Raw genomic sequence first — 10,149 nt, forward strand, 5'->3', positions numbered from 1 at the left:
TATGAATGGTTAAATCAAATACATGACTGCACTTGGATCAATTTTAAAATTCAACAGAGAAAATGCATGTCAAATGTAAATCTATTAAATAGAGAAGTTTGAGGACACTACTGCTCTCTTTGAAATACTTATGGGCAAGTATTAAGATAGTCTCGTGGAGAGATGCTAGACATCTGGAAAGATAGGACATGTATTTTACAAGTATAACTAACAGTTGAGTGTCCTAGTACCTACCCTTGCGTACCGTTCATGCTTGATGAAGTTATACTGGGTCCTGAGAAATGCAATCTGAATTCCTAGGACTCCTCTGCCACAGTGAAAACATAAGGAGCATCGCCAGATTTGCTAAATGAAAATAAAGAATAATGAAAAACTCTAGTTACCTATGGGAGAATTATTACAAGATTTACTATATTTTGAGGTCAGTTAGACATTTTGTATGCTAAATATAGCGCTCAATACAATTATCAAGAATTATAATACAAATTTAAGGAATGAGGTTTAAAGGATAGGCCTTTGTATGTTGTATGAACTTACTGATTTATTTAAAAGCACCAAATTCAAAGTTTTAATTCATACTTTTGATACTATCAGGTAAACAAACAAAATTTCCAAAAAAGCGTATACTAGAACTTATTCTTGACATTCTGCAAAGGACACAATCCTCATATTAGATTGAGTTTGATATTTAGAATACTACGTGTACAATAAGAAATAAATTTAACATCTTACTACTTTGTTGGTGTGTTTTTTGATGTTAGGAGGGACTAATACCCATTAAATCTTTGCAGAACTAGTTGATCGCGCTGAGGTTCTATTGGTCATATGATTTTCTTTTATTTTTGAAGGCCAGGTATTCTTAACAAAATACATCTCCTATTTCTTTTACAGTGTAAGATTACTATGAAATCATTAAAGAACCAATGGATTTAAGTACAATGAGGTTAAGCTTCACGAGGGAATGTATGAAAACCTCCAAAAGATAGAGATCTGCGTTTATTTTTTTATCGNAAGTCAAAGTTGGCTTGGATGAGGAAGCAATATCAAGTTGTGCCTGCCCTTCTCTTTCTATTATAGTTAGACTTGGTAGATGTTACTATTTACTTCTTGTTGTCGTATGTTTTTTGTATGACTTAACAACTTAGAAAGTATATACTTTAGTTTTATCATTGATATTTTGTCCATAAATTTGCAGCTACACGCTCATCTATAGATGAAAGATTATGTATTTCTTAGAGCTTTGCTTTAGAATTGAGTGCAACGTTTAAATTGGTAAGTTGAAATTTAGATTTAAACTATGTCTAATTTTAGTTCTCTAGTGAAACTTTTAGTAGTCCTGAACAATATTATTATGTCTTCTACAGGGCTTAATGATTTGTTGAATTGTCTCCGACCAAAAGAGAAGATGAAATTATTATTCTACCGAGACAGTTGGAGAACTTTTTAAATTTCGTGTGGTGAATGTAATGAANCTTTATACAATTGATGTTTTTTATTATAAACATATATTTCTACAATATAAAACTTGTACTGAAGATGCCTTGTCCTAATAGGTCTTTTAGGACCAGAAAATGTGGACGCTATAAGTTTGTAAATTTCATAAAAAATGGTACAAAACCTGGTCCCCTAATATATTTAGGGATCAGTAACAATAACTCGTCCCTATTGTCTTTTAGCGAAGAGACATATAGGGACGGAAAGCAACCAGATTTTTTTGGTCGCCGTTGACTTTTATGTACTAGAATAAGCCTTTTAGGGACCATATTTCTCTTTGTTAATTGCTATTTTTCTTCTAATGGGGGGACATTCTTAGCAGGAGATTCGGCCATCTGAAGAGAGAGAAAAATAATGATAGAGAAAACAAATGAAAGTGAGAAATGGGGATTTGGTGTAATAAAAAACTTAGAGAAGGATTATATATATAGTGTGAAAGGTATAGAAATCTTAACATTTTCACTTCCCACCAATAGTGTTAGTTCAAAAAGGGTTTTTATGGAATGATCATGCTTAGTTTTATGTATATATGTTAACCACATCTTTAATTTATTTTATGATTAGATTTGCTTAATTTAAATTCTTACTTCCTAATTAAAACTTTATATATTTTGTTTGAAAATGTCGAAGCCTGTGACAATGTCATTTATATTATGTTTGACTAATTAAATAGCACATAATTTTAATTAATTACTTCATCATGTTTTCAACTCGGACATTTCACTCATATGGTATGATTCATTTTGGAGATAGAAATATTTCAACATAGTTTTAAATTGCACTATCTTATTTTAATGCTTAATATATTATGGAAACTACGTTTTTATTTATTTATTTAATTATATCTTCAACATAATCTACCGATCTTTTCATCTCGCCTAATTTCCTATTATGGTTCCAACACTTGAAAATAATCGGTGGGAGCGGGAGCGAGACTCGAAATTAGGATTAGAACTGCCTATGATGATAAATGTTAAAGTATGTAACCATCTCATTTAAAAAATTTAAGTCATAGAGAAACACATGACTTACGGTTACATTCTGACCTCATTTTTTTTATCATGGTCGGTCCAAACATATGAAAATTCTTTTTAATGAAGAGCGACAGTTCGACTCGAGCCCTAGAATAATATATATATATATATATATATATATATATGGCCGCATGGGTCATCTTATTTGTTTATTTTAAAATAAGAGAGAGAGAGAGAGAGCGAGAGAGATCAAAAAATTTATTGTAACAATAATCAAACGATATATTTAAAATATTTTATTTTGTTAGTTCATTTATAAAAAAGAGAAATCTTTTAAAAAATCACTTTAAACTTTGACAATGATGATTTTTCTAGATTCTTGACTTGAAGTTGGAGACTTGGAGTTCTTTCTGTGGAAAATGAGATCATCAAAACATCGAGAAGCACTAAGATCTTATCAGATTCCTTTCACTAGCGAGAAAATAGGTAGGAATATCATATCATAAATCATAATATAAAGATTTGTTAAATGAAATTAGTTCGGGGTATATAGTATAATTAGTAGGCCGTATGAATGTAAAGGGGTATGTGTTTGTAATTATAGTATAATTTTTTAGTTTCCGCTTTTATGGATGACTAATTAATTGTTTATAGAAGCACATTGCTTCTTCATTGAAAGTTTCCTCAAACACCCTAAGTATACCTCAAAAATATCAATGACCATTTTATGCGCACCATTGTATTGAACATTATTATCATATAGAGACCTATTACTCACTTGACCACGATTAAGTTATAAAATATACCATTCACCTCGACAATCTCTCCATAATATGAACACCAAATATTCAAACTTAAAGTCATCACAATAAACATGATCCTTCATTGTTTTCGATTTAAAAAAAAATGTATACGGTTGCATCGATCACAAGGACAATACTTATTAACCCATGACTTTGAAAAGGATCAAGTAACATTGCATGATTGACAAATCCTCTAACACCTTCAGCAAATTCATTTTTCATGTCTCCACGAATTTATTAGTTCTATCACACTTTAAAAACGATGAGCCATTTATAAAAATATAGATATTCGTTATAAATTTTAACTTCCCTTCTTAGTCAATGACTAACTTTCACTTTCTAGCTTTTTATCGAAGTTCGGAGTTAAAGGGATAAAAGAATTTATCAAAAATTTCAAATCATCATTTTTTTAAAACCAAAGGGCTACTGTCAAATCGATTTTCTTCTGACACATAAGAACGTTTTCCTCCGTTAAAATTAAAAATTGCTGCCCGAGCAGCAATTTTCTTCAAAAAAATACATTCTCCTTTCCCCCTAATATTGCTACTATGGCAGCCTTTTCGTAGATTTTTTTTAAAAAAAAATCTCGATGGAATCGCTGCCTACTCAAAGATTTTTAATTTTTTTAATAAACGTGACCCCTTAATTACTTCATAATCTTTAAGCAAATTATCCTAAACCTCAGGCGCATGTTAGTTTAATTTGGGTCCCATTAATGGTGATTCCAATTGTCCTGTAGAATCCAAGCCATTTGGGCATCATCTAGTCACCCAATTTCGTATGATAAACAGTTCGTGCGGTCGGTTAGTATCAAGAGCTTACCTATCAGATTTTACATGTTCCATACAAGAATTCAATCGCATATGGAAATAATTCACTAGTAATATGAGGGCAATATTACTCACAATGCCCCATACTTCTTTCAGTACTTCAGTATTTACTTATTCGATCCCTCATCCTCTTAGACAAATGAACTCGAGTTCATGTTTAATTTTATATACACAATAACATTCAATTGTAATAGTGACTTGTGTATACAAGTTATATTGTTCATTTTCAATCCTCTTCCCTTTCTACTAGAATCTATTGGTTCTATATATATTGCTTTCCTATACATACGATGCATTATTGTATCACTCATGGCTATTCCAATGAAAAGTTAATTTCACTTTTTGGATCTCATGCAATGAAGAAGCAGTGAACCGTTGTTTCATTAGTCCATTGATCACTTAATACACGTGGTATGAAACATATGCTACGATGTTCTCATATTATATTAGTGTGTGTCTCATTCTTTTAATCATCCAAACGTCATACAAATCATGGTTTGCACATCTCTAGATGTCTAACTTGTTATTTTCTTTTCAATGATCCTCAAATTCATCTTCTTAGAGAGACTCTAATCTGGATAATAAAACAAGTCATAACATGGTGGTGACTCTTCTCTTTATACTCCTTGACGTAAGAGGCGATTGCTAGTGAGAGAGTCAATCGTCTGACTTGTTCAACTTACTTTATTTCTAAAATCAATATCACATGCGTATAAGATATGAATATAAATTCAAAATAGTCATATATTGATGATATTATTATGACTATTGAGTAATATTACAGTACATAAATATTATCATATTATACGTAGACCTATAGCTTTAACATGTTTCTCATATAAGTCTCTCGATATAGCGTTTGTAAAGGATCAACTATCATTTCACGAGAAGGAATGTATTACAAATTTATTTTTCCACTTGCTACTATGTCTCTCAAAAAGTTATATTTGATGTTAATAGATTTTGTCGAATACGACGTTCATCACTGGTGCTGGAGTCGAGGTCATTGGTCGGAGAAATCGCTACTGCTCGAAGCTTCGCGGTTCTTAGATTTTTTGTTGTTTTCCTCGACATCGCCAGAGTAGAGAGAAATAAAAGAGGAGGCGTGGGATGATTTGGTTTTGCCGGTGGTCCTCACCGTCTTTGTGAGTGAAGGCTCCGTTTGCTGGCTTCTGACTGATTTTTGCTAGCAGCATGGCAAAAGACGGGATTCGCCGATTGTTCGAGAAAATGAGGCAAGGGGCTTCCCGACAACTCTCTTCTCGTCGGTGGTCGCCTTGATGGTTCTCTCGGTTCACGAGGAGAGGGAGAAGAAAGAGGCTCGAGTTTTGGCGGTGGAGCTCTCACCGGGTCTCACTGATAGAGGAGAGCAAAGGCGTCCAGAAAAAAGCCAAGGGGTGCGGCTTCTATCTCAAAGAGAGAGGAGAAATGAGGTGAAATAAGTTAGGGTTTGTCTTTTGGGATTTGAATAAAAAGATAAAGTGTTGATTGATCATTGACATTGAATGGAATTTGATGGACGATCATGATTTAACGTTGGGGATAATCGGATAGATGATCGAGTGAGATGGAAAGATGGAATTTTCTTATGGGGATCAAATATGGCTATAATTGAAATGACTTGTACGGAATTTTGCTAGATTTGAAATGAAATCTAACTTGAGGAGGCTAGAATTGAAATCAAATTGGATAAAAAGAGTTAGAATTTAAATAATTTAAGGGAAGATCAATTGAACTGCTATTTAATTAATAATGTACTACACATAAATAATTTATATATATATATTAACATACTTTTTAAGACCTTAAACTGATAACTAAAATAATTTATTCAAAGTTTTGACAGCTGATAAGTATAATTATTATTTTGATAAGGAAAATAATTACAATAAACTTTGTAAATTATGAATAGTAAAATATAATTATTTACATTAAATTACTTTCAATTTTGAACCCGTAAAATGAAGGGAAAAGATTTTGCAATAAATATTCAATCAAATAGCAATTCAGGAATGTCTCTAAGTCGGTCAAAATTGGGTGTCAACAGCTGCCCTTTGGTTGCTTGGGTATGAATGATGAATTGTCGGGTAACCAATGTTGACTGAGTAACCGATTTTATCAGACCCACAAAAGGTGTCGGTGGGATCAATTGAAATTATATATAGTTGAAAAATATATGACGTATACTTTGATATTAATTCGCCTACATATCTTCGTTGTTTCGAGAATTACCGGTACTTTGTGTTTAGATTTAGGAACAAATGAAGCTCTTACAACTGAAATAATGGTACAAGATTCGAATGACTTAAATGGATAAGATAAGAGCAGCAAGGTGGAATAAATAACACAAAGGATCGTAAGAGAAGAGATCGTACGTGTAGAAAATGGTTGATAAGACCTTTAATGCGGTCTATATTAGTCAGTAATCATATCTGAAAGGGCCATTTATCTTGTCTACAACATACCAGCTATGCTAATATGTAGCTTGTAATATCACTAAACAAAGTGATTTGGGAATATATATCAAGTAGACAGAAAATATCAACATGATAGAATTTCTAAGATCGATCATGATATTTCCCTTAAGAATATGAAGATGATGTCTTAGATTATGACACATGCGGATCATGATAAACAAAATTAAATCATTAGGCCATGAAATGATGTCTGCAGGCCATAAAATATAATGTTTTTTGGACGATGAAGCCTTCAGAATATAAATAGTGAGTAAAGAGAATGTATTTTTTCTGATGTACTTCGGGCATTTAGTGATACTTGTGACTTGATTCGATAGAAACTCCCTGTAGATTTATTCCTTTTGAGATCCATGTGACTTGAATACAGTAGATCCAATTGTTCTCGAGCTCAATATAATTTTTGAGCTCAATGTTGATGCAACTCTTGGACGTGTGAAGTTCTGGGCACAATGAAATCTCCAAGCACATGTAATATCTCGATCTCATTTATTCTTGGGGCAAATGCAATATCATGGTCTCATGTAAATATCGGGCTCAATGCATTCTTCGGGGATATGCATTTCTCGGGAACGTGAAATTCTCAAGAACATGCAGTTCTCTAGCACATTCAATCACGATCACAATGCAATCTTAGGCACACACAATCTTGGACACAATACAATTTTTCTAGGCTGATGCGGATCTCGGGTGCATGTAATTCTAGGGAACATGCAATCTCGGGCACAATGAAAACTTAGGCGCAATGCAATATCTGGGCACAATGCGATTCTCGGGCACACAGAGTTCTTGGGCACAATGCAATCTTCTNCAATCTTCGGACACATGCAATTCTGGGGCATATGCAATCTCAGACTTGTGAATTTTTTGGGCACGATATGATAGTTGAGATCATTAAGTAGTTTAGACCTCCGTCTTGTGTTGGAAGGATCGATTGCCATTATTAGTAATTGTAGTATAGAGTATCTTGGTCCTCACCTTTTTGGAGGGGAAAATATGTTTTTTTGGTGCTTATTTCGCTCAAAATAATGTTGCTTGACCTTTCGTCTTATCTGAAGGATAGTGTGCCACTTGTTGGTGATTGTTGGGCTCTTTATAAGGTAGCTTGATTCTTCAAGCGATGTTGAAATTAATTCTTGTATATGTACTTGTATTTTCTTCATTCAATGAAAATTTGTGAGTTTATAAATGGGGGAGGTTGATCTATTTTGATCGATGTGCTTAATTTGACTTGACATCAAGAACTTTTCTGGGCATTTGTTTGACGAGAAGTATAAATAGAAAAAATAAGGTTTGAAAAGATTTTTGAAAGCAAAAAGTTATTTAGGTTGTATAAAATTTTGTTGAACCTTTGAGCATGGCACAATTTGAGACTTTACAAGGGAAAGGTCCTTCCAATTCTGATACGCATCATAAAATTTTGGAAAATCATTCAAAAGATTTATGTCCCGTATAAAACTTCTGTTATTCTGATATGTTCTTGTAGATTGTAGCTTAATTGTTATGAATTCTTGAGAGGTCCATTCTTGATTTTTGCAAAAATACTCTTTGATAAAATTTTTGAGACTTCAAAAAGTTATGCACAGTTTCATGAACAAGGGATAATGATAATTTTTATTAGGATTACATCAAACTCCATATGAGCACCTACGTATCTCCTTTGAAATGGAAATTACGTCTAACGTAGTCCCAAATTACAAAAGAAAGAACATGAAGCAGACTTAGATGTAGTTTCTCTTCACAACATCTAAATTGATAGATTTGGGCCAAATTTCCCCGTCCATTTATGCCAATATGAGTGCTCCACCTGTCAACATCTAAGAGACTACATTTTAACATTGTCAGTTTGGTGAAAATTTACCATTTTCTTCATCTTGATTTGGGAAGATCCACTTCAAAATCAATCCGGATGAGAAATGTCAAGGTATGACCTTCTTGTTGAAAACTATGACCATTCTATTTTGATAGAGTTGACCATGATAGACAACGTTAATTCTTCTTCCGTTAATTAATGCCAAATTCTCAGACCGCATTTGCACCCATTTAGCATCGCTTAGCTCTACCTCTTGAATAATTCTAAGATATGGTATCTCTAATTCAATAGGTATGACAACTTTGTTACCATATACCAGAAAATAAGGTTTAGCCACGGTAAAAGTTCTGATGGTAGTACAATACCTCAACAAAGCGAAGGGTAGCTTTTCATGCAAATGCTTGTAATTATCGATCATCATGCGCAACATCATCTTGATGTTTATATTTTCAGCCTCAACCGCTCCACTCATTTGTGGTCTATACGTTGTCAAGTTTCGATGATTAATCTTAAACTACTCACTAAATGCCCTCATCAAATCAATATTTAGTTGGTTTCATTGTTAGTAATGATTGAATAAAAAATTATTAACCTACAAATAATGTGATTTTTGACAATCACCCACAACTTCCTTCATCTCCGACTTGTGAGAGGTGGTTTCGACCCACTTTGTGAAGTATTCAATTGCAACAAGAATGAATCTATGTTCATTGGATGTTACTTGTTCGACTGGACCAATGATATTACATGCCCCAAGCTGCAAATGGACAAGGTGTTGTAAGATGGAGTTTGTTGGGATGAACTCGTATCATATCTGTATGAGTCTGACATTGATGAAATTTCTGAACGTAGCGAATACAGTTTGTCTCTATGGTTAACTAGGATTATCCTAATCTCAGAATCATTTTTTAGAGTATAACCGTGCATGTGAGGATCACATTATCCTGCAAGTATCTTTTCAACCAACCTGCTAGTTCTCCAGCATAAACGCACCACACCTAACCCAAATCGAGAGTTCTTCTATAAAGTACTTCTCCACTTAGAAAAAATGGATTTGTTTAACCTTTGAACTATGCATTTTTGCGCACTAGTTGCATCTTCTGGATATTCACTGTTCTTTAAATATTCTTGAATATCATGGTACCAAGGCTTTCCTTCAGGCTCCTTATACCATGAAAGCAATATGTTGATTGCTCATATAGATACGTGAATATAAATGGGATTAATGTGATTATGATCTAGATGCTGAATCATGGATAAAGTGGCTAACCCATCTGCAAAATTTGTTTTGGATCTTTGGTACATGCTTGAATTCCGTCTTGATGAACCTTTTTTACAACTTATGCACATACTCCAAATATGCGAAGAACTTCTGATTCTCGGTCACCCACTCGCCTCAAACTTGATGAATCGATAGGTCTGAATCTCCTATTATAAACATTTCTTGGACATCGAGGTTAATTGCCTTTCGGAATCCCAAAATGCAATCTTCATATTCGGCCATATTATTTGAGCAGAGGAATCTGAGTTTTGTTGATACCGGAAAATGTTTGCCAATTTGTGAGATTAGAACAACTTTGATGCCACATCCACTTTGATTTTTAACTCCATCAAAGAACACCTCTAACCACCGTATTCTTCAGAGATATCTTTCCCCCACAAAAGCTACTTCTTCATATGGAGAGTAAATTCCAAACAATTTAAAATAACTGACTTTATAAAATTATACTTTTCAAATCATTTGAAGTAATTTTTTCATTT

The sequence above is a fragment of the Solanum pennellii genome, chromosome 6, assembly GCF_001406875.1.
Source record: "Solanum pennellii chromosome 6, SPENNV200".
NCBI classification, from domain to species: Eukaryota; Viridiplantae; Streptophyta; class Magnoliopsida; order Solanales; family Solanaceae; genus Solanum; species Solanum pennellii.